The sequence below is a fragment of the Amphiprion ocellaris genome, chromosome 12, assembly GCF_022539595.1.
Source record: "Amphiprion ocellaris isolate individual 3 ecotype Okinawa chromosome 12, ASM2253959v1, whole genome shotgun sequence".
NCBI lineage: Eukaryota > Metazoa > Chordata > Actinopteri > Pomacentridae > Amphiprion > Amphiprion ocellaris.
Genome location: NC_072777.1, coordinates 23,873,249 through 23,898,507, shown reverse-complemented (window position 1 = coordinate 23,898,507; position 25,259 = coordinate 23,873,249). Strand labels below are relative to the sequence as shown.

At 39.0% G+C, this 25,259-nt stretch overlaps 1 protein-coding gene across 1 annotated transcript in view; it reads right to left on the bottom strand.

Moving 5' to 3' along the window:
• Positions 1-25,259, bottom strand: part of nt5dc1 (5'-nucleotidase domain containing 1) — an 86,682-nt gene that overhangs the window by 49,098 nt on the left and 12,325 nt on the right. The window lies entirely within an intron of this gene.

Genomic DNA, 25,259 nt, shown 5'->3' with positions numbered 1-25,259 from the left:
TAGTGGGTAAAGAAAATCATTGACTTTATCTTTCGTGGCAATTCAGCTGAATCCCTTGAACACTTGAAAATAATGATATTTTATCTTCTCACATGATGATTGTCACATCCATCAATCTGTCCATTTTCTTTAGGGTTAGATCGTGGTGGCAACAGGCTAAGCAAGGAATTTCGGATGCCCTCTTCCCAACAATGCTTTCCAGTTCCTTGTGGGAGATCCCAAATCATTCCGAAGCCAGATGAGATGTGATCCTTCCAATGAGTTCTCCTCCCAACTGCGCCCAGAAAACCTCCAAAGTAAGGCACCCAGGAGGCTTCCTAATCAGATGCCTGAAATAGCTGGCTCTTTTAGATGCAAGGACTCTCTTCCGAGCGATCTTTGGATGTTGGATCTGTCTAAGGTTGAACCCAGCCACCCGATGGATGAAACTCATTTCTGCCACTTGTATCCATGGCCTCATGTTTTTCGGTCACTACCCGGGGCTCAGGACATATAGACTGACAGATAAATCAAGAGCTTTGCCTTCTGGCTCAGGTCTATCTGGCACTATACCAATCCATTTATCTGAAATTCCACTTTCCTGTCAATCATTTACAACATAAACAGTAGATATACTGTTTATTCAAGTTACAGAGCAGTTTGCCAGGGATGTGTGGTATAACAAACACTGAGTGTGGTTCAGCATTTTTGCAGGACCACCTTGTGTTTACAGTACATATCACTGTATTAATATAATTCTCTGTACTGGAACCCCGCTGCTCGACTGGTCAACATGAGACCCTGCGGTACATGAAAGTACAGTTAACAATTACAAGCAGTGGGAGAACAGGTAGGCTACATCAGTGAAGCAATTGCAATCATGAGTAAAATATATTGAGACTATTTAATGAAGTCTGTATCTGGCCAGTGCTAGAAGAAGCGGGGGCTTTCTATTTTTCCCATTCTGCTAACATCCCATGAACACAACACACTAAAGAAGTAAAATTTTCCACTACTCTGATGAGCAAGGAAGGTGAAACAGAAAACTGATTGGTACCGGAGGACAAGCTTCGTGTCAGTCCAACTATGAAAAGAAAGGTCAATTTGAATTCTCTACTCTAGGTCTAGCCAAGTGTTTTTTATCCTTACCACATGGCTACAATGCAGTGAGTCCCCGGGTTCGATTCCAAGCCAACTTGACCTTTACTGAATGTCATTTCCCTTTTCTCTTCCCACATATTTTATGTATGCTCCTTATGCTTCTACCAAATAATGGCAAAATGGCCAAAGAAAATACTAATAGAACCTTTAGAAACATTTCAATCAAGAAAACACGCTGTAAAACAAATTCACATCTATGTTTCTTTAAGTTGCCATCTTGAGAAAAAAAAATCACAGATACCAGGCTAACTACTGGACCTTAACTTCATGTAGAAAAACTTGAACTGGGAGACTTTGGGTCTTTAGAGATAAGTTGGCTTTTTTCAAATACAATTCTTTACATTTTGAGAATTCTTTGGAGCCTGTAGTCATTGTCCATTAGTGGTATTTTATGTTATGGCAACCCTAGTTTATATTTAAAATCCTTGCGGTGGCCCTTTAAACAAACAGGCCTTCCTTTTTTCAACTTCAAACGTGATCCTTTGGGCAACCCAAGTGCTAAGTGGCAGAATACATGGAGTAAAATGCCTTTAGCAATTCTAAAGTTTGACTTGCAATCGGTAAGACCTTCACTACTTGTCACTCTCCTGCTTTCTTTCCCCGCATTTCATGTCTGTCTCTGCTGCACTAATAAACTACTAATAAAGGCAAAATGCCAAATAACCTTCTACTGCGTCCTTGTGTCCTTTGTTTGAGCCTGAAATATGAATGATGGATTCCACCAGTCTGAGAATGAAAAGTTTGGACATACTGCCCTCCAGTGTTAGAACACAGGACTGCCTTGAAGAAGTAAAAGGCTCCCGTAGGTTCTAGATAAGGTAGTACAGGGTTCTAACCAGAAGATGACGACAAACACAAACAAGCAAAGGCTGAGATTCCGATCAGGAGCCCAGAATTCACACCTTTGAAAATGTTCCAGATGTAAACATCTGACTTTGAACAAATTTCTTTTGAAGTTTTAATTGTATCCACAGATCATTACACCTTCAGCTAAACAGAAAAAGCAGGTCGAGCTGACCAGCGTTTGACCCTCAGTTTGAATGCTGTTCCTCCTGTGGGACCCTGCAGAAGAAAGCCCGTCCTGCCTCATTACACACAGCCAGGGAGGTCAGCTGAGAGGGGTTTAGAGTTCGCGTTGCCACCAAAATCCCATGTCGCAGTTATGTGTGTGAGAGGGTAAACAAAAACCGACCTCGCCACCATCCCCTCTGTTCCACTTCATCAGATAAAATTCTGCCGATACACAGAATGGGAACTCTAATTTACCACCCAAACACAAAGCTGAAACAAGAACCAGGGAAACGGGTCCTCTCATCTCATAGTGTATTCTAGTGCTGCTATCTGCTATCTCTTTAACTCTGTTTAGCATTGAGCTGACAGTGGAGCAGCCAGGCTAATACTGAGTACAGAGAAGCATGTGATCAAACTACAACTCCCGCAGAGAAGAGCATATTTCAAACGCTGCTCCAGCACCACTGCCAGGCTACTACAGCATGTGTGCGGTGGAGTAAAATGTGCCTCTGCAGGCCCTGGCTGTGAATGTAGGACTACAGAGCCCTGAGGGCCCACAGGCCTGTGGCCGGGCACAGCGCCGTGCAGGCCGGGTGCTGGGCTTGGACGGCTGGAGAGCTGCCCAGCGTCACAGAGAGAACCACTACCGGCAGCAGCTCAATCGCTCTCACACATCAAAGCGACCCGACAGGATACACAAATCAACAGTTGCAGCGAAAATGAGGGCCGAGCACGAGAGCGTTTCACAAACAGCCACACCAAAAATGATGAGGGGGCAGAATCGAGAGGTACATTCATCTCTTTTATCCCTCAGTTAATCAGCAGGGATCATGAAAGCTAACAAAACAAATGTGAAAATAGATTTATTTATCCGTTTTTGATGCTCATTATACGTAATGAGCATCAAGCTCTGTGTACACTGTGTACTGTGTAAGGCGCACAGCAAGAAGTTCTAAAGGGAAGCTATAATCTCCACTGTTTTGACTTAAAAAGGCATCCAGACAAACTGCGTTTTCCAGCACCTGTTGGAACCACGTGGAAAACACTGGCCGGGCCATTTTGTCTGTGGACTTCCCATTTTTAGCAGTCCGACCACAAATTGCTGCATCATGTCCCTCACGGTGCACACAGGGTTTTTTTTTAATGTCTTTGGTTGGTGACAGAGGAGGAGAATCGTGAAATAACACCCATGATAAAAAAAATACAACACATCTCAACAGAAAACCCGTCAAAAGGGGAAGTCCACGACATTTTTCATATGCAGTTATGATAAAATATTGCATGCAAGATTTGCTGCTGAAGGAATTTTCTGTCCACCAGCTCTTAAAGTCCTGCTGTCTGAGCAGTGCTTCCCTTTCAAGTAGTGAGTCGTCAGTGGTTTAGGTGGGTTATGGTGTGGTTTTGCAGAGATGACAGGTTGGGGTTGGGGAAAAGGTTGGATTGAGGGTCGGCGTTGCAAAAATGACTGAGTTGGGGGTTGAAGGGAAGACACACTTGGACACCACATCCATGGCTTCATACTCTTTGAACAAAAGGAGGTGATTCAGACCCAAACTAGCTAACATGACTTCAAAATGGAACAAATTTTGAAGTTAAAAAGAAGCACTGTTCTCCTCTTTTAGTCGAGGGTTGCCACCTCAGCCCCTGCACAAGCTACTTTACAGTGCAAACCAGTCTATCCACTGAACACACAGTTCAAACCGATATCAGCCCTCCCATCTAACTCCTGATAGCACAGCAAACAAGCCAACCCCTTAAAATGTTGAAATAGCAACACAGTACTGGAATAAAAAAAAAAACAAACTTTCAATCAACTGAATTTAACCCTCTTAACCCCAAAACCTACACATGGCATGTTCTCTTTCTTTTTAATGCCAAAATGTCACCATTAATCAGACTCAGAAACTGTACAAACAGAAAACAATGGTCAGATTTTCAGCTTTCCAGCTGTCGGTCCTAGAGCTACTCACTTGTGACTTACTGTTCTGTCAGAAAATGCAACCAGTCTAAGCTTTAAATCATGATATTTAAGTTTTAAAAATTCCCACTTTAAAATGTGCTAAAAAATTAACCAATTTCACTGATCAGATTCTGTAAAGAAGTTAATTAATTAAAAAAAAATCTGCTTTGTTGGTACAATAATCAAGCTGTGACTCGTGCTAATGACAATCTTATGATAAAAATTCTCAAATTTTTCAGCTGAACTGCAGGCTGTGTTCAAGCAGGGCAAACAGGATATGTACGGAAACAAATTAAAACATACATAAGTAGTAAAGTATCTATACTATGTAGAGTAACAGCGTTTCTCCCAGCATTGGTAACATCTGCGTGCACTTGGAAAAATGCTGTACATGTTAAAGTTTTTCCAACTGTTGCAAAAAAGATAAAGAAATTTGACTTTCACTTGGTCTTTTTTTTAATGATTTATGGTATTGCAATTCTTCTACACTGCAAAAAAGAGATGCCTGAGTTCTCTTTGCTTCTAGCCATGCTTGTTCTTTTTCCATAGAGGTGCATGACTTTGCATTGCAGTAAAAAAAAAAAAAAACATCCAAGCGAGTAAAAAAACATAAAAGGAGCAAAAAAAGACAGAAAAAAGAGCACAAACTGCCTGGGATTCAGAGGGTTAAATTGTAATCTCTTTCTGTGATTACTCGTTAAAGAGGTGAGCAATAACATATTACTATATGTGTTACGATTGAGTGCCTATTTGACTCTATAAAAGTTGTAGAATCAATGGTTTACAACTAAGCTAACATACAATATATCTTCACCAAAGCACTGAAACAGTCCCATGTGGTGTCTCTGTGTGCTGTTGTTTATCTTGATGAAAAAGGAACAGTATAAGTGACATTTAGGAGTGTCAGGCCAAACTTTGTAGTAGATGACCAGGCAGGAGGATTTTGTCTAAAGGACTCCTAACTTTCTGAAGATGTGCGACTGAAGCGGAGCTCAAAGGCGACATGGAGAACAATGGCAGCTGTGAAAAAAGGGACAGTGGTTTTTGGACACCCGTGTGCAGATCACTGTGGGGGACAGTGACGCCAGTTGCACAGTCACTCTCCCCTCAGAGCAAACGTGAGGGACACTGCAATCTGTCATTACACCAAACCAGAGCTATATTTAGCTGGAGCTATCTTAAGAAATCTGTGAGGATTCATACCTCAAGGTCTGATCTCTGGAGAATTGGATCTTGATTTCTACATATACGGTGAAATATTACACATCGCATTGCACGTTACCTTAATGCCTGCAGAAGCATCCAAAAAACACAAAACAGAAAAATGCTGATTCAGAAATATCCCTGAATGTTCGAATCAAATTGCTGTTTAACTTAAATATATTTAAGTATGTTTATCTTAACGGAATTCTGCTGACTCTCAGAAGAATAATAAGAAAAGCACAGAAAGCAAAATGTGTAAAAATCCTACACAAGTCCAGTCAGGTTTGTTTTAATGATAGGGGGTTTATGGCACTAGCAGTGATGAATGATCCTCCCATCTCAAGGTGCAATCTCCATAAACAATAGCTTAGCATCAGGACACCAGGAGCATGCTGGGAATCCTTTTCATACAGGACTTTTAGAACATAAACATGAGACTGAATTTATTATCTCTTCTCCTGAAAGTCCTGTTTTGTTTGTTTAGATGAAGCAGTATCCGGTCATTCATTAGTATAAAACGTGTTTTTGCAGCTTCACCTCCACACCATTACCCAAACATATAATTTCTTCTAATCTTAATTGTTCTTTTTTTTGCCTTTTTCATCACTTCTCCATTCTATTTTTAGTTGCGAGTTAAATACTAGCTGCCGTCTGACTGTTCGTGCAAAATACCCAAACCAGCACATCCATGTCCAGTCCAAATGTACAGTACATCGCCTTCTCATGGTCACACTGACCACGTCTCTTTGTGGGATGTAGCGTTCTGCAGCAGGCTGAGGTTACTGTAGGATGTGATGAAGTGGAGGCAGTGTTCACATGTGCTGAATGTGGAGGTACTTACAGAAACTATGCAAAGCCCTGCTCATGGTATAGTGCACTTGCTTGAAAATGGACGCCTGCAACAGCAAGGTCATCGAGTTTTTTGAAGCTGATATTTTAGAATACCAACTGTCATGCTATATCTGCATATTTTATATGGCCAAACCAGACACATAACACAAAAAACAACATTATTTCACTGTTGAAATTTTTGCTACTATTAGTTACAGGGACGAAACAGTTCATTTTTACATAGTGGCTTGAGTATTAGGGGTTACAGTAGGTTAGTGTTGAAGTTCATGAAGATCATTTGGTGGGAGCCAGACTAAACTTATTGCTCTAGAACCAGTCAGAACCACTACCTGCTAACTCAAAGGGAAAAGGATGGCACAGCACAAAGCTGTACAAAGGTAAACTCCAGTAAATTAAGATTTAAATTTCCTTCAGCAGACAGCAAAGTTCCATAACAGTGTAAATGAACTTAACGAATTATAATGAAGCTTTCAATAGACTATTACAGTATGGCTTGATTCATTAGAAAAGCACAGACAATAATGGAGAAATAGCAAATTTAGTGGCATTTGAAATATTATGTTAATTCTTTAATAACTTCTGCAGGACATGGTTTTAATCAAGAGGCATTCAGACCATTTAGACAAGTCCCTAATTTACCACAGTCATTAGATCTGATGCTCTACAGACCAATTTGACCGAATGTTATGAAGGCAGTTTGCTCTGAGGAGGGCCTGATATAAAAGTCATAATTGCGTTTTGTTGGTATAAGCCACTGAACTCTGTTGGGTACAGTGAAGACATTAACTTTCTTAGCAGCGTTGTTCACTGTGTTTCAAGTTCAACTTTCACATTGTGTTTAAGTGACCTTTTAACATGCAACAATATAGTGTAACATTTAAAGGTCAACAATCTATAATGTCTGAAAAAGGTTTCTCTATTTCAGAAATGGTTAACACCACCTTAAAGAAGAACTTGACAGATTCATTGCATTTAAACGCGACTCAGTAGAACTTGGAGCTAAACTACATAACATCAAACATATCGTTCAGTCTTTCCTTAGCTTGTTTTGTGTTTTTAACATTATTTAACTTTTTCACCATCCAGATTAAAAATCTGCATGCTGTTGGTTCATCATGTACTGCTAAAAAAAAAAAAAAAATCAAAACTGCCATAGATTTGGACTCTACAAGACATTTAAAGATATCTTGTATTATCTGGGACCAAGAAGCTAATTCTTTACATGTACATCTTGTGCTAAGGCTTGAGGGGGTGCGTCTGATGTTCTGAGGTTCTCTTTCCTGACATGATTTATTTTATTTTGTTGAACTTAATTTTATTAGTGTACTTAAATATACTTTAATCCGGCAAGGAAAAAATGTCTTTTCACATATCCCAACTTGTTAGGAAGTTGAGTTCAGCAACACCAAGGCACCCCTGGAGCAGACAGCGTTCAGGGCATTGCTCAAGGGCCCGAAAGTGGCGGTTTGGCTGTGCTGAGGCTGACACTGACCTTCTGGTCGGTCGCCCAGAGCCTTAACCTTCAAACCACCACTACCTCTGTCATAGTGGCGGATACCTGCAATGTTACTTATTTTGACTCATAAGCTTAGCAAAGAAGTGGACCCACAATCCAATCTGGCATGATGCCTTGCCATTCAAGATAGATAGAAGTCAGACCATTGTAGGCCAAAGCACATACGTGTGAGGCCTGCTTTTGTTGCCGCCATTGTTTCAGGACCTCTAGTTTGATCTTCCTTGGATGACTGTCATAAGATACTGACCACCGCTGACTGGAAGCTCATCACCAGCCTTAATATTTGGGAGATGAATAACCCACAGTGATTTGGCTCATATCAAAGTCATTTAAGTCTTTACACCAGCCTATTTCTCTTGGATCCAACACACTGCGTCTGTGAACTGCTCCAGCATCTAACATATCTCAGACGCTGATGTGAGCAATTGGAAATAATCAACATTATTCAGCTCATTTGTCATAATGTGTATGTATAGAAACATAAAGCAGCACAGTTTTTATGCAGCATGTTGCCATGCTGTAGTTAAACACAACCCAAATCAACACATATTCATTGTACAGTTCACAACCTTAATAACCACAAGGCGGGCTATTAAAGCCTCAGAAAGCCGACTCCAACTATTGTCTTCTCAGAATATAAGAACATTAAACAAAGCGTTTGGTGGGACCCGCTTTCATTAGGCTCCAAGTGTTGCTGCACAGTTCAGCTTTTATGATGACGATTCTTTTTACAACCCTCCAACAGAGAGAAAAGATTCTTTCTGTGGCTGTCTGATGGAAATGATGCCAACAGTAAAGGTTTTAGTCAGGTTTCCCATTAGGTCTGTTTCTCTCTGCAGCAATACAGCTCTTACAGTATTCAAAGGCAAAATATGTTCATTAAAGTGTAGCAACTATAAAGTTACATTCAATTCAGGTCTGTAGACTGAAATCTGCTGTATAATCTCTCATCAAGCATCAACCCTGTGAATCATTTGATCCTTGTGTGTATCATTGATCCTCCAAGGAAAAGCAGACCTAAGTCACCATACCAGTTCACTGGGAGTGTATTGTTTGTTTGATGCTGTACATACGTTGCTTCAACTGTTATTGTTGCATGCAAAACACGTTTAGCTTATCTGAGAGCAAACACTGGCCATATCAAAGCATAGGCGCCGTTACATCATTTAGCAAGTCAGACATAACAGTGTGCATCCCCACCCTGATGGGTGAACATATGTATACATTTGTTGCGGAGCTGTACCAGAATGGCAAAGTGACTCAAATACCAAACAGATCATTTTAAACATGGAAATAGGCTGACACTGATCCTAACAGAAGCGGACTGGCATTTAGACGTCTGTTGTGGATTTCTGGTGTTTACATGTGACTCCGTCCTCAGAGACAGTCAGGATGGGGTGAAGGTAAATGTTGCTCTTCCTGAACACACATATTGTAAACAGATTACACATCAAACTCCATCAAACAGATGGAGGGTGGGCAATGGTGGCCTGACAACGAGTTTCACATATAAAGATTTTGAACTGTTTTTCTGCCATTTTACACACCAATGTCTTGAAAAAAATCTGCAAACTACCTGATGGGCTTAAGTGGTGAACTTCTTTTGTCAACTAATCAGTCAGTGCTGTGAACAATATAAAGTAAATTCCAGTCACAGTCATTGTGTTGAGGTAGATTCACACCAAAAAACCTGGTCACATGAATTCAAAACTGCAGACAGGCGAAAAATTAAAGCAAAAATCTGAACTACTTACCCTACAGTGAGCGGATTCGGTGGTTCCATATGCTATGGGGGACATCTTGCTGGCAGGGCTTGGGTCTACTACTGTTCAAAAGTTTGGGGTCACCCAGACAACTCCATGTTTTCCGTGAAAATTCACACTTTTATTCATGTGCTAACATAACTGCACAAGTTAGCCTTTCAACACCATTAGCTAACACAATGTACCATTAGAACACAGGAGTGATGGTTGCTGGAAATGTTCCTCTGTACCTCTATGTAGATATTCCGTTAAACATCAATCATTTCCAGCTAGAATAATTATGTACCACATTAACAATGTCTAGACTGTATTTCTGACTAATTTAATGTTATCATAAAAAAAAACATTTTTATTTGAAAAATAAGGACACTTCTAAGTGACCCCAAACTTTTGAACCGTTGTGTAAATCATAAGGTATGACCTTAACAGTCACCGGGTCTCAACTCAACTCAGCACCAGTGGGAGATTTTAGACTGACAAGTTGGCACTCTCCACTACCACCAATCAAAACTAAATGGGGGGAAATCTGTTGAAAGAATGATGTGTTGCTTCTCCAGTAGAGTTGAGAGACTTAGAATCAATGCCAATGTGCAAAGAAGCTATTCTGACAGTTTGTGGTGACCCAACACCTTACAAAGACAATTTATGAGCTTTTTTTCTTGTCTCTTATCTGTATTTTCATGGGTTTAATGCAATTTTGGTGTTCTATTTTTCAGCCTGAATGAACAGATACATTGGCTTGGCTTTTTTTACAATTGGTTCTTCCATGACTGAGATCAATGCACAGAAACAATCCAGATTTTTCTGCTAAAAGGACTTGATGAAATGAAATGATGAAATCTTTTTAGCAACTACATGTACAGCCATGACAACGGAAGATGGTAAATGGAGAAGAAAGTGACACAAAGTAAGAAGGATTTCAGAATCTGCCACTAATATACATGTTCCTCTTACTGACAATGTTCAATGTGTTTCAAAGTTGGCGGTGTGGGCACATTTAAAATGCAAACAAAGATGTCAAATTAACTCAACTTGCCACTTGGCAGACTAATTTAGGGTACAGGCTTGTGGCATGGATGACCTCATCGTCTAACTTAAATCTTTATGAAGCTGTAAAAACAAGGATACAGTTGCTATGTCAACATACCGGTGGCACATGTATATGCTCACTTCTTGACAAGGTCATTTAAGTCAACGGTGGGTGTTTGATGTATAGAAAAACATCTGACAAAACCAGAATCCCCATGGAGATCCAAGTTCTAAAGTAATGTAATGTAGTTACTGATTAGAATAATAGACTGTAAGGATATATAACAGGGCAGACTGCGGATGACAAAATTGAGTCTAGAAAAGCCAGTTGCCTATAAGACAAGGATTTTGGGAAAGCAGTGCAAAGCTCGCAATGGGTTCCGGCTGTGCAGGAGAAGAGTCAAACAATAAACCACAGCTTTATGGTTAAAAGGAACCTGCTTATCCAGAAAGCAGCCAGGCTATCAGACACAGTAAGCTCAGAACAATTACTGTGTGTGAAGCTGAAGAAATTCAGCAGTCAATTTAGCAGTGGACGCTGAGGTGAATGAGTGGTCGGAGACGTGGTAGATTTGATGAGAGCACTTTGGTATTTTTGCAGCTTAATGCCATGTTTGAAATGAAACTGCTGACTTTAAAGCCGTCTTATTTTGGATTTGCTGGATTACCATAAAAACCAGTGCACATGTCCCTTCACCAAGGCTGTCCCCTATTTTACTGAGAAAATTAGGCATTACTTAACTTCAGTTGCTCCACCTATGCTGGGAGATATTCACTGACTATAAACTTACAGATGAATCACACATGTGCGTATTGCTAATAAACTTCAAACTAAACCAAACGCGGTGGTTTTAAGACATCCAGTATTAACATCGGTCCCTCTTACACCTCCCTATCACTGTCAGCAGCAGCTACTTAGTCTTTTCCTTTAAATGTGCATTACATAAAATGTGTTGTCCACATATGCAAAGCCATTGGCCCATAACATTTGTTTTGATTTCCTTTCTCAAAAGAGAATGTGGTTTTAATGAGCTCCCAGTAATTATAGTGTAGAGGAGGGTTGGCTGAGGTCACCTAACCAGTGGTCATTACCGCTCCATGGGCAGCCCCCCTGTTTGATACATGGGAGCAAGTCAAACCATTCATTGGATTGACCGGCTATCTGTCAAATGATCCGGCCACAACTTTTTAATAGAAACAGCTGAATGACCATTGCATCAACTGAAAAAAGTTTTGAAGAATATTCACTTCTTTCTAATGGCCTGGCCACATGGGAAAGGAAAGGTTCGCAATTTGTTGACTACTTGTGAACTAGTTAGTGAGCTATTGTGGGAACTGTGAATGCTGCTAAGCTAGATGGCTGGCTAACTGCTAGTCATAATACCAGACCAAGCTAGGTGTTTTGTTAATTCCAATAAGCTAGTCAGTTTTAACTTGGATTTTGCACAGTCGGGCACATATTAGCTAAGTAACAAACTCCAGGGCTGAAAAATGAAGCCAAAAACTGCAGTTCCTTGAATAGCCACTTGAAGCTGTCCCCAAAAGTGAATCAATCCTCATAGATGATTATGTTAAAATACCCAAATACAGCAGGATGAACATCTTTACAGCCTGGTAGAAAAAAAGTTTTGGTCTCTTCAGCTAATTCCCTGTCCGTGAAATCTTGAATTGTATTTAAATTGTATTAAAACTTAAAGTTGTGCATAATTAAGGGCGAAGTTGCTTTCAGTGAAATATGTAGCTACCAACACAAGATAGTCTATGGCCCAGAGACATTTGCATGGCTCGCCTCCACTTTACTGTCGCTCCACCTCTTTGCTCATTTTCGGATTAGCCAGGAGGAGTCAGGGATTGCCAAAATGGTAACAACCAGAGCTACCACGCTGAGCGTCAAAACTGCTCTTCAAGAAACGAATGGGTGATGTCACAGGGGGCTGGTCCATCTTTATATACAGTCAATGGCTTAATCGTTTTTTGTTTTTTTTAAGATTACATCAATTAAAATTTAAGTGCAGTGCAATGTGACAGATAAGTGAAAACCCCAAGAGAAATCCTGAAAGATGTAATAAAAAATTAACTTGAAGCTCAACAGGATGATCCAGGTCACAATTATGCACCTCAAGCACCAGTGTGTTTTACCATTACTGATATGGCAGCTGTATCGATTACAGCTGAAACCCATCATTTCCGTCATACCACTGTGAGCCTAACAACTTAAAAGTACCACTAGTGTAAACAGGATGTATGCCCAGTCAGTCAGACTGATAAAAAGATAACAATTTCACCGTATGTACTCCAGGAACACACGGTATCTGTAGCATGACTGATTGCAAAACATTTTCTGACAATTTTACTGTATACACCAGTAGAGCAAGTGTATACAACATTGGGTGGTGGGACAAAGCTATTATGATTACTTCCCTCTAAGGTCAACTCTTTTAACATGGCTTGAATCTGCTCAGCAGTGTGAATTCACATGTGAAAGTTTACCAGACTTCCAACTGAGCAGCTTATTTGAAGCATCCTTTATTCTGCTGCAGTTTAGTCTATTTTAATCTGGCCGTTCTCGGCTGTTTAATCCACATTCTATTTCTGCAGCTATCCACGGAAGTGCAGCACACAGATGACAAGCTGATTTAGATGCAAACCTTACCACTGAGTGTTGGTGTCAACAACGTAAGATTCAAGGCCATAAAGCTGTCCTGCAGTAACTTTTGGAAACATGAAGCCCCATCTTGGGAAGAGCGGCAGCCTTCAGACTATGTTTACATGCCTCATCACAGCAGAAAGACTGCAGTGTCTGAGCTTTGTATCATTCCTCTGCAACCTCACTGTGTCCTTTCTCGAGCTCCCCTGTAAACAACACATACTTTGATGTTTTTTTCTCATTCTGCGAACAGTTTAAATGGAATGGAAGTATGAAACATTTCACAGCAATGCTGATACACTAGATAAAAATGTGACATTTTTGCATTAAATCCAGATGTTGCCTTTGCTGTGATGCAAGACCCTAAAAAAATTAAAGAAATACACTATTCAGCTAGTTTTGCATTGCATATGTCCTCTGGGAGTACATATTAAATCTTATTTAAGCCACTCTAATGGATATAATAGCTTTCACTACATCCACATGCATGTATCTATTCATCAGCTGTGGTGCAAATCAGACCAGAGATATTTATACTGCTCGTGAGATGAATGCAACTTGCTGCTTATTCATTTCTACTGAGGGATGCTGGGTTTCTTTGGATTGAAGGGGAAAAAAGAGCCAAGGGCTTCTGAACTTCCTTACGCATTCTTCCCACTGTGCTAAGAATGGTTCTCAGGGATTCTTCCCAGCCCAACACCTAAAATAAAATCAAAACCGACAAAAACAACAACAGACCTGAGCGAGGAGACTGGCCCAGTGAGGGAAATCTACACAGATTCCAGTATATTTAGGACACAGGCCACCAGGGCTGATAAGCACTGGGTTCACGATACCATAAAGAGCTGTTAAAGCGTACATTTGGAAGCCAGAACCCAAGTTCATTGGGCGTAAATAAACATCCAACAGGTGAAGGGCTGAGATCTTTAGGGCTACAAGAGGGTTCAGTATTAAAAGTACTTCCCGCAACCACAGTTCAACTTTAGACCCTTAATTTAGACAACAGAGAGCCTAATTAAACCTAATGTGTACACTCCTAATAAAAGATTCTTCTGGATTTTTATACAAAATTGATTACGTTATGGACATCTTGATGCCTCTTCTCGACAGCCATATAAGAAAGTCAGCATTTGGAGACAGCACCTTGGTGTTAAACAAAAAAAGCAGTGACAGTCATATGTTAGTTTTGGGTTTCCATTACAGGGGATATCATATTGCGTGATATGTAAATATTCTAATCCTAAACTTTCCAGTCACTTGGTTGTTGGTCTACAAATTTCTGAAACATTTTCATCATCAGCAATCGATGACAGTATTTGTGTACTTGTGTCAAAAGTGGAAAGTGGGAACAGTTGCAGCTCTACCTGAGTCTAGTTTTATTGTACAAAGTTCAATCTCCTATAGTTCCCCCCGTAGGCTTCCCAGTCCTACACACCTCTCTAACCAGGATCTCAGCCAAACACTGAGCTTTTTGTTCCTCCTTTTTTGGCTTTTTCAAAGAAAATGTCACTTCATCTAAACAGTGCAAGCTTCTAGTTGGCATCCACGTTTGTTTTGGTAAAAGAACACAGGATAAATGGACTTGTGGGATTTTTGGGGTCATCGACAATCAGAACTCCAGTGGTTACTGTCATTGAGTGTGTTGCCCAGTGTATACACCATTCAGTCACAACATCAAAACCACTGACAAGTAAAGTGAATAAAATTGATCACCTTGTTAGAATACAATGTTCGGCAGGGAAACCTTGAGAAAACCCCACAGCAACATCACTCTGCAAAGCTAGTGGCCTCCACTAGTAGGACAGATGCTCTGCCACACTGCAAGAAAAGGCTCAGGGATGGCTTAAGAAGCAAAACAATTATCTCAGTCTCAAGACACAAATGATCAAGCATCAGTGGGATGCAGTGGAACAAACTGGATCCACAGAGACCCCACTCCACAACCTCTAGGACCCAAATAATCCACTGCAAAACAATACAGGACACAAAGAGAGGTCCTTTGTCCATGGTGGTTAGAGGTGTCCTAAAGTTTAAGCTCCTTCCTGACTAAATAACCTGTGCAAGTTGGAGGAACAATTATTATGTGTGGTTTGTCATGGCTTTAGGGTTGCTCAAATCTTCAATAAATGATGTTGAGATACACTGGTGAGTGTAACATTCTACTCTTCCTAGAAATCAAAAATTTCAACCCAATCACAGAGTAAAGAAATCAAACAAATATGAAAAACTCTGAATTTATCGCCCAAAATTGGCAAATACTGACAAAAAAGGCACTAATCCTAACTACACTGGAGAAGAATTTTGCTTTCGTTGCTCTGCTAGAAGATCTATAGACTATTCTGAAATGCATGCCCGGACTCTCAAGAAAAAAACAGCTTTCCGTGACAAAAACAATCAGTTTACAGTACTTGATGTGCAGGTCCCTTCTTCAGATGCGGATTTCTTTGTGACAGCTATACTGTGACCCTCTACAACCAAGTGTTAATGTCGTCAAGTTTGAGTAGCATTCTAAACGCTTAGCTTTCAATTCTTTTCCTCAGTGACAGTCAAAACAGTGTTGGACTGCTTCAGAATGAGGTAATTGCATTGGTGTTTCATCAGCTCAGCCAACTTCCAAAAGACAATCAGCAATCCAGGCCAACTATTGAGATTTATTTGTTACAAAAATATTAAGTTCATCACATCTTAGCCCAGAAAATGTTCAATGGTTTTATTGGAAACAGCTACTTTGCAGGAAAACATGTTGTTATTTGTCTGTCCTGTTTTGATCCTTCTCAATATAATCAATTCTCATTCTTTCTGAGGATTACTTTGCTCTAAGTGCCGTTTAAATTCAGAAAAAGACTGGGTGTTACCTTTGATTTAGTAAACAAAAACCAGGAGGAGTTCAGCATGTAAAAGAAGCTGAAAAACAACACAACAAAAACACAGTCAAATGACTGCCTGTTCACTGATGGGTCAATGTGGCTCCACCTTTCAACCGGAGATTGAATCCTTTCATTTTTTATATTTCATAATCGCTCAAAGTCAAATTATAAAAAACAGAGATGACTCTTAAACACGTTTGCTTATGATGTTTGCAGAAGCTGCCAGCTGCTGTCGCTCTTTCCATTTTTGTCCATGTGCACCATAATTATTTCGAGCCCTGCGTAATTTGGTAAACGCTGGCGTTTCTTCCACAAAAACATAAACATAATAGTGATGGAGCTGTTCAAGACGTTGGGTTTGGCCTCTAACACCTTTTCTTGCCACTAACACCACCTCCACAGTGAGTTAGCAGCAGGTCTCAGTCTGCTGTGCTTCCCAGAGATGCTGGAGGACCATGGGAATGAACGTGAGGGGGGACATGCTATTATAACTATGAGTTTCAGAGGCAACAAACAGAATTTGAGTTTCACAGCAACAACTGGATTCCACTGAGCTTTAGTGGGCTATGATATAAAGTACAGTTCCCAGTGCAGAACCCATAGAAAAAGAGAGTAAAGGCTTTATGGTGACCATTTACAGAAGGTGTTGGATCTTTACCATAAGCACGTAAAACCCACATTGTAATACAAACTTGTTTTCAGTGCTGGTGCAGGCCAACAGGATACAGTGGTCAGTGGGCCTTCATTTTGCAAGAATGTCCCTTCTCATTGTAAAGCTGCTAGAAAATCATAAAAGTAATGTGCCAAACATCTCGGAATAGTGAAACAAATGTACTGTGATATGTAGACCTTAAAGTGCCAAATGCAGTAAACGCTTTGCAAATTTATAAAAGCTATTTTTTTCTCAATGTAATCATTACATTCTTTGTTTGCCTTATGTAATATTTCTGTTTCTTCCACACACACAACTGAAATTTACAAAATAATGAATCTCGTTCCACATATACCCGAATACAGTGACAGTGTAGCATGTTCAACAGCATCTGTAAAACGCAACATCGCAGACCTAAATATGGCTCAAGTATTTTCATAAAGGGCTATCAACTCTGGAACACACACATTTAAAAAAAAAAAAAACCCAAAAAACTATTTTTAACAGTTTGTAAATTGTAACTTCATTTTTACAATTTCCTACTAATTTACACTTTCCTGTTTAGTGAAATCACAAAAAAGAAATTGATATGCATGATGAAAGATATTTGCTATGATTTGAAATAAAAATTAAGTGTATTAAAGTGAAAATTTGTTTACATATGTTAACAGATAGTAATGTGCCCTTTTATATGGGTAAAATTGTGATTTTGTTGTATGTACATCAGCTAAAAAAAATAAACATTTTATGGATAATTTGTTTTTGCAATTTTCAAATATTACAGTATCCTGCCATTTTTAACATAGTGTATCTTGCAGTCTGGCTGAGAGATTTTTAGGGTTTTTATGTATGTTTTTTTAACAGATTTTTTTATTTACAGTGCATTATCAACTGAAATCAAAACTGCTTTCTGAAAAGAGGTTAAGAGCTAAAAGCAAAGCAGAGCTGTATTCCCAGTACAACACCCTGTTTGTTACTTGTTGTCTTTATATGTATAAAGGTGAGATTATTCTTTTCAACTGAAATAAAATCTTTTTTTGTGATTTTTCAGCTACATTCCATCAGTCCTACTGTTGTAGTGTCACTGCTGTAACATTTTTACCAGTAAGCTAACAAAGATAGCTACCTCATGCTAATAAAACGACGTTAGCTACCTTGGGCTACCAAGACAATGAGCTAGAGCAAAAACTAGAATAGAAATAAGTCTTTGGTTTTGCACCATTCTTGACATTGTTTCAGGTAATGTTAACCAAACTAAACTTAAAAAGTAGCACTAGATAGTTCATTTTTTTAGCATTAGTTTGCTAGCTAAAGGGCTTACATTACTGTACATTACAGTAGAGTTTACAATATAAAAATATAATGGATTTTATTGACAAATGGTGAAAAAAATGTTTAATTGATTAAAAGTTTCATATTTGCTTTTATACTCCATTTGAATCATTTACCTAGCAGTTGCATATAATGGGATAACTTATGTAAACACAGATACTTGACTTAATCAACTTTCTATTATAGGTTTTTGGCCTACATAGTTTACACACAAGACGAGATGAAACATATAAACATATCAAAGTTTCAGATGTGCAATTGTGTGGATCTTTTTCAGCTGCTGAGATAGACAGATTGAAACACCACCCCTGCAAAATGCTGCTGATTATGAGCTGCAGTGGGAGGTACAGTAAAAATGAAAAGTACTGGTCATTATAGCACTCGCTCAGCTTTGATTAAGATAATTGACTTTAAAATAACCCACTACCTGCTCCTAAAATAAATCCTGAAATGAGAGCAAAATCAGATTTGGTAAGCCAGGAGCTCTGGCTTTAATTCTTCTTTCACATGAGACCAACCTTTCCAGAATTTCATAATGACTCAGGCAAGATTTTGTCAGGATGAAAAAGGAAAAGAAAATGCAGAAGGTTGCAGCGAGGGCTTTTGGTTGCTATTCTGAATTGCCGCTAGCCCCAGGTTGGTCAAGCTTCTGACCATGATTTTTGTCTTTGGATCCCTGTAATTGCAGCCAACACTAAGCAAGGAGGTCCAGCTTCAGTCCTTCCATTCATAAAGCTCTAAGTGCCTCTTAGTGGCGTATCTGGTTTATTAAAACGTTAAATCTGAGCCACCGTCACTTCCCAGCTCAAACACTCTATCTTTAGCTCCTGCTTTACACTCTTCCTTGCTGGCTTAGGCGCATCAACCTGCAATTATGTTCTTCTTTCTCTCAGGCTCCAGGACATCCTCAAATCTCTGGGACAAAATGGAGAAAAGACAGCCCAGAAAGATAAAAATACTAGAGAAAGTGTTACAGAAACTGCAGAAAATAAAATTTGTATTGCATATCCCTGCCAAAAACAAGTCAGTCACAGAAAAAAGACGTGGTTCTTGAACCATAAGGCTACTAAGAGGCTGATAAGATGTAAATCCAGGGAATTCCTTTAATATGTTATGTCATATTGGATTGATTGATGGATTACAAAAAATTTTTAAAGCCAGGGTTTGGTCAACATTGACCTGTAATAATGTCAGGGTTAAACTGTATGTACAAGTCGCTGTTTACACACATTCAAAGCTGGACAAAAATGTTGTCTTAAATAGTGTATTAAAATTCCGAAAAATACAATAATGCTGATTATTTTGCATCTTGGGAATGTCAAATTCTGGGATATATTAGCGAGAAAGAGAACACAATGTGGGAGAAATGGGCAGGTTAACGGACTCAAGTGGTTTTAGACTTTAAAAGTTTAGGAACTTAGTGCAGGTGCAAGGTGGCACCAATGTGAACGACCGCATATTCAGGCTTTTTATGATTTCTGTTTCCACTGAGATGTAGGATCCAACAGCTTCGGCCACAATAACTTTGATTGTGCGAAAACAACAACAAATAGTTACTTGACATAACTCCACTTCTATGAGCGTGTAGGAAATCAAACAATGAAGGTTTGCTTTGTGTTACCAATCGTATAAAGACCAGTACAGAAGTTTCAAATGGCGATTTAGAAACACATACCCATGACTAGGAACATTTTACTCCCTCAAAAAGCACCCTGATTGATGTTCTAGAGGGACGCTTCCTGTGTTCAAAACATACACAGAGCTGGAGCCGTCCTCAAATGGCCCACAAGTTCCTGCAGTTTAAAAAAACTTCTTTTTGATGGACTGTCAGAGCATTTCCCAAGTAGTGGGAGTACATGTGGTGTGGAGTCTTGAGGATTTAAAGGACCTGCTGCTGAAGTCTTGGAAACAGATACTTCAGGATACTTTCAGAGGTCTTAGAGAGTCCATGCCACTGTGGGTCTTGTTTCACAGGGGGTGTGCCAAAAATACTATTGAGACTACTTAGATCTGAGCAGCCTACAAGTATCTCCATGTCGAAGCCAACAACTGGTAGGTCCATGGTTTGGTGGATAGAAGCTGTTTGGGCAGCATCTGTTTGCTGAGGAAGGGATGGATATATTTTTTTTTAGGTTCATCAGTGCATATCACAAAGAGACCTGGAGAGAGATAAATTGACCAGTCTCATGAAATAGCCAATGTAAGTTTATTACTGATCCCAGTGGTGTATATGTAACAAGAAAGTGCAGAAATGACACTCTTCTAGATTTGGGGTATTTTAAAACCATAGTTAGTCCACAATAGTGCATTGACAAGATTGTTTTTAGGGCTATACTGATGTTTTTTTACTGCCAAATTTATGTGTTTATATTAGTGGTGGGATGCGATTAAAAACATGAATCTAACTAATTACAGGCGTAATTAATAGCTATTAATCACATTTTTGTCAAATAGCAATATTTGACAAAATAAGTAAAGTTTTTCAATTTAAATGAATTTTGGATGACAGATGAATCAGTGAATAGGCATACACGTGATTATAATTAAAAATTTATAACATTTAAAAATGATACATATAGAAAAAAGTGATTTTGTTGATTAAAAGCCTGGATTTAGTTAGGTGAACCCACTGTAAGGCACAGAACATAAGCATAAGTAGTTCAAGGACCTTCAAAAAGTTGAAAATCTATAGATTAATTCTGTTTCATAGCTTCTGGGTCTGACAAATGGTGGAACTTTGATGGTTCTTTTTTAGGAATATACATTTCTATTTATACTTTTTTAACTAAAAGTTTATAATTAAGTTATTAAAAGACAGACAGACAAACCAACACCAATCATCACACAACTCAGCCAAGGCTCCCCCTCCTTGGTGGAGGAATAACTTAAACAACAAAAATGTTTCTTTTATATTCATCTGTGCATTTTTCATCTGTCTACTAGATTTAATGATTATTGCAAACTCAAAGTGCAATTGCAGTGACTATATTCAAGATTTTAAGACTTTTTGTAAACTTAAGCACTTTCAATGTCTTGAAAAGTGGTCTATTGTGGGCTGCCTACACCGCTAGCCGGTACCAAGACTGTCGTAGCTAACGTTAGCTCTGGTGCTAACAGCAACATGTTTTGCATTGAGGTGATACCGTCGGCTTGAAGTGCTGCGGTGATACGTAAACTCTTTGCTGCACAATTTGCACAAAACCACGCTTTTATCCAAGCTTCCGTCAGGAAGATTTTTAAAAGTAAACTTTCCGCCCAACAAGCTCAAAGCGGTCTCGTCTTCCATCACTGGCCAACACAAACTTTATGCGTCCTGTGCATCTTCTTCACGGCTGGCAAATAGACTTTTGGTACATTACCGCCACCTACTGGGCTGGAGTGTGCATCAATGTTATCAGTATGCCAGAAATTAGGGAACTGAGAAAGGTGCGATTAAATATTTTATTTCTTTGAACAAATTTTTTCTATAATTAATTAGTCGAAATTAATGCGTTAAAGTCCCAGTCTTGGTTTATACAGATATTTTCAAATTACCAGCAGCCAATAGAGTATTAAGATATCCAGTTCTGGTTCAGGATAGTATGAAAGTTAATTACTGAATATACTTCATCATTAAGAGATGCAACTGTGATTCACAACACATATCATAAAAAGTATGATACCTAAAACAAAATGGACTATATTGGTTTCGTAGGTTGCACTGTTGCATGCATTTACAAGATTTAATTAGCCAATGTAAGCTTATTGCAGCTTGAGTACAGAAATGAGAAACAAAATGTCTGAGGTAATTTAGAAACTGTGTTTTTAATAAAGTCAGTGCACGAGAAAACTAAATTATTAGCTGTAATATGCCCTCTTCATTACATAACAGATCCTTTAATCAAAAAATTCAATAACTTGACTGAATATTGGCTGATATGTTATCAAATATCTGTATCTTCAGTATAGCTTGGACTCTAAATTTAGCATTTGAATGGCTGGCTTATTTTCTTCAATGAATTAAAGCTAAGTAGAAAAACAAAGTTAGAATCTTCAAAGTAGGACACCCAGCCTGTGTGGGACCCAAAAAAAAGAAGGATAAAGCAGTTTTAACGATATGAAAATTTAGAAAATGCATTTATGTCTAGTAAAACACCACATGACAATAAATGAACAGCACAAGACAATGAAAGTCTGAAAAAGGGATCAACAAATGGGCGCAAAGTACAGCTCTTCAGAATGATTTAGAAACAAAAAAGTGACTGAAGCATAAACATTGTTTCAAGATAATGTGGAAAACAGAAGCTGAGCATGTTGGGGGGAAGCTCTGCCATCATCAGAGTTAATTAAAGTCACCAAAGGAGCATTAAGTCACGTCTGGAGTGAAGTGGCAGCATGTTAAGAAGCTTGGAGGAGCAAAACAATGGTTACAACAGACCCTTCCCAGAAATACCACCCACCCTGCCAGCAACAAGTGTCTGAAAATCACCGCGGACGAGTTCATATCGTACTGTATTAGAACTGCTTTCCATACAGTTCACCTCCTCTCCTAATTACATGTTTACACTCAGTGACTGCCTCTTGCCATACACAGCATGAGTTTACCCAAAAACCGGCATGTGAATCTAAGTAGCTGCTTACATTAAACCTCACAGCAGACAGATTTAGATCGGGAGGCATTAATTCTGACACACCAAAAATAAGAGGGGGGAGATAAAAAAAATAAAAAATCCAGTTGAAATAAAAAGCAGCTATGCCTCACTGCGGTCACAGCCACTTTCATGGTGAGATGCACTGCCATATCTGCAGCTTAGAAAGTTGTTAAATGTCGACTCCACCCCCACCCTACTCTGTCATTTCATTCAAAGAGTTTACCGAAGATGCCCGCGGCTCATCTGTGGCTGCTGACATGTTGGCAGTTTAAATGATAAGGTTAAAGGGAAGGAAAGGTTTATCCAAAACCAAAGATATGTTGCACAGTGACAGTGCCAACCAGGACTTTCACGTACAACACATGTAAAGTTGATGAAGAGGAGGACATTAATTTGCCTTGAGTCATTTCACTTCACATTTTGCCTTTAATGCGTCATTGGTTGTCATCCATGATGATACACTGCATGGGATGAAATGATCTACCGTCATATCCCACATCTTACAGCTCGGTCTGATGTTGTGTAATCTCAGACCAACATAGGACTTCATTTCTTGGATATTTTTACCATTAGTCCTAGTTCTTGTTTTTTTTTTTTTTTAAATTTAATTTTCATTGTACAGTTTGGCATTTCTGCTTTTATTTGGCAATCAAAAGTGCAGAGAAGAGGGTAGAAGCACTTACAAATTTTGATGAATGTGTACTTGCAGATGACTACTTGAACTAACATTGTTTTTTATATATACATATATAAACATATATGGTGTTTGCAGAGACTTGATGTTACAGCTGGAAAAAACAAAATACCAATAAAACATAAAATATAGTAAAAGATTAAAAACAGATTGGATGTAAATAGCTACAAACAAACAAACTATGGAAAATCAAACCCTCGGTTTGAGCTCCCAGTTGGATGGTGAACACAGCATGAAACACACGGATTACAATGATTGACAGATAATGCAAAATTGTAAGCTGTGCAGCCCACATCAGCCCAGCGGCTCACCTACACATCCAGTCTGTAAGCCAGTGAATATCTACCGAGCAATGCCGAAAAAAGAAGAAAACCAAGTGCAATCTCAACGAAACAGAAGCTCAACGCATTCACACACAAACAAAGAAATAAGACTTATCTCATATGTAGCAAAAAGCAACTGTTAGCAGCTAATTCTGTGTATTTAGCAATCCAAAATGGAAACAGATTTAGGTTAAAATGGAGCTCTAGTTGCAGTCTACAGTGTAACTCACTGTATTTCTGTGATTTCTTGCAGTTTCTGGGACAAGTTTACATCCGTTCACAGAAAACGTCATTTGAGATGATATTTCCCCAAATGCTATGTCTAAAAAAACTTGTATTGATATTCAATCTGGGCGGCACATCGGTGCAGTGGTTTGTACTGTTGCCTCACAGCAAGAAGGCCTTTCTGTTTGGAGTTTGCATGTTCTTAATGTGGGTTTTCTCCGGGTGCCCTGGCTTCCTACCACAGTTCAAAGACATGCATGATAGGTTAAGTCGTAATGCTAAATTAGCCATAGCTGTGAGTGTGATCGAGCACCGTCTTTTGCCTCTTTGTGACAGATTGGCGGCCTGTCCAGGGTACACTCCGCCGTTACCCTCTACAGGATAAAGCCAGTACAGCTGATGGATGAACTCATAGAGAGCTAACACAGGACACACAATGATATCAGGTAGCGCCATAATGTCTCTGACTTCTCAAATAGCAGATTGATAGCCACCTTGACTTTTTCCTCACAATTACAAAATCCAAATCTTGTAATTATAAGATCTATTCTTATAATTATAACATCCCGATCTTATAATTATAAGATCTGGATCTCATTTAAAAGAACAAAAAAAACTAAAAAAGTCGATTTTGATCAAAGCCCTGTTCAGAACCACCAAGACTAGAAAGACAGGAAATAAGGTCTGAGAAAGAAGAAGATGGCAACATCAGTTGCCGCGGATCAGACTGTGGATGTTGTGGTCACAGTACGTAGGTTGCATCTCCACCACCAGGCCACCGTACATCCCGCTTTAAACACTTTATTTGATCTATTTTTTGTCAATAAAGAGAATCAATAAAGTCTTTCTGTTTGATCTATATTAAAAGTTATTAAAGTATATTTTTGGGGCATTCAAGCCTTAAAAATTACCAAGAGATGGTAAGAAATAAGGAGAGAGGTGCTGTTTTCTGTAGTTTTTGCCTTTAGGCCCTGAGATACCAAGACATCCAATGATTTGAAGTGTCTTGTTGAGCTGAGATGCGTTTTTCTGTGCATGTAGAGTTACTTATCTTAACTGTGGGTTGCTATTACATCAGAAAATTCCAGTTAAAAAAACAGCCAGATATAAGCAACCTTGTGACTGTAATGTAAGCTTTTTTTGTCAAGTTTCTGTGCTCAGTGTTGATGCTCTTAATTACAAATTTGGACTAGAGGCCTGCTGCCTGCAATGTTCGAAAGTTGCCTTCATAGATTTACATTCTCTAATTTCATCATCTCAGGTGTAAATATTCCTTCCTGAGGTTTCTCCCAATTTTTTTGTCAGGTTTTTCTTTGTTTGACTGTATATCATCACTGCATGTTCCCATAATGATTGTATCCACTAACAAATATTTATTGTGTGCATAACAGCTTATTTTTTGTGCCACGGATAT